The following is a 1,691-nucleotide window of genomic DNA, read 5'->3' on the forward strand; positions in this document are numbered from 1 at the left end:
TTTTAGAAAAAGAATCTATTTTATCACGACAAATTTTATCTGCCATACTTTCCATATGTTGCTTAATAAGCTTACCATAAGTAAATGGTTTTAATTTTTTTTTGCAGCCAGATTTGCTACCACATTACTAGCTTTTTATAGTAGTCTATTTGAGCTATAACATCAAGAAAAAAAATGACAGACTTTCAGTTCTGCTATTTTGTCTTTTCAAAACACTTCCTTGATGTACATCAAATTTGGCAGCATGCTTTTACAATTTGAGAAGACGTTTCTAGGTTCTGTTTTCTTTTGATACTACATTAAATAGGTTGCAATATTACTGGTAATATCTTACCAGTAATATTATACTGGCATGTATATTATACCAGCATGTTTTACTCACAAAGTGGCGCAAGTGCACGTAACGTGTGAACATGCAGGTTTCCATTAGACTGAGTGTATATGGCAGACACGAGAGGTGAAGTTAGCACTTGTGCTGGTTTCATCAGAGACAGTAAAAGCCAGTGAAATGCATTCCCTACTTGTAAACAAATAAATGACATTAAGAGTGTGAGGGAAGGATCAGTCTATTTACATCTTATGCTACTGGAACAAGTCATGAAATAAGATGAAAAAAATAATAATGGAGGGGGCAGTATTAATGTACTGGCTTTTTAAGAGGCATTTGATTGTACACTGTTTCAGGCACACAACAAAATTGTTCTGTGCGAGCTGTATCATGAGAGTGCAGAATCTTAAATCTTTGATTTTCCTAGTCCTTCATACATTTGCCCTTTCTTATATGAACTTCACGTTAAAACTTCAATTGGGCAATATTTGTGTGAGGATGAAGTTGTAGTTGCTGTATCCACTGTGAGTATTCTCTCTAGAAGTTGCGGGACCTGCATTTTGGAGATGTTGCATTCTATCCACACACTAACTGTACACTGTAACCTCACCCATATCAGGATTTGTGTCTTTCCCACCCTGCCCCCCTTTCTGGCCTCACTGTAGTTTTTTGGCTATTACACAAATATGACCTTTTTTCCTGTTTTGTCTTCAGCGGCTGTTTCCTGTTTTCTTTCCCTCTCCCACCCCATTTTTTACTCCTGACTTTATCTCTTGTCTTCTTTTTTTTTTTTCAACATTTACTTATTTTTTTCCCAATTATTTCTTCTTTGTAATAATAAAAAATAGAGAATAGCAGCATTCCTCTACTACGTTTCTGTATCCAGGCTTCTTGCTGAATTTGTGTTCATGTCAATTACGTATCATTCATTCTGCTTCCCAAAAGTCAAAACTGTTGCGTGCATTTCCTATCCTAAGAGATAAGGATGTACATGCTTGAAGTGCTAAAAGCTTAGATTTGTTGATGGTATGTTTTCATAGCCTTTTTGAGGCTTGTTTGTGCCAGGTTCATCTGGACCTGAACTTCAGTTCTTAATCTTGCACATCTTGTTTCAGGATTTGCTGTTCAAGTGAACTGATCTGTATTGCTGTCGCTATTTGTTTTTTTTTTTTTCTTATTTGTTGCTTTGTACTTAAGTTTTATGGAAGTTAAGGCTTGGTTAGAAAGGATGGAGCCCCCAACAGAGGAAGGACATGGAATTGTTGGAGAAGGTTCAGGGGAGGGCCACAAAGATGATCAGAGGGCCAGAGCACCTCCTCTATGAGGACAGGCTGGAAGAGCTGGGGCTCTTCAGCCTGGAGAA

This window comes from Meleagris gallopavo, chromosome 2 (genome assembly GCF_000146605.3).
Source record: "Meleagris gallopavo isolate NT-WF06-2002-E0010 breed Aviagen turkey brand Nicholas breeding stock chromosome 2, Turkey_5.1, whole genome shotgun sequence".
NCBI lineage: Eukaryota > Metazoa > Chordata > Aves > Galliformes > Phasianidae > Meleagris > Meleagris gallopavo.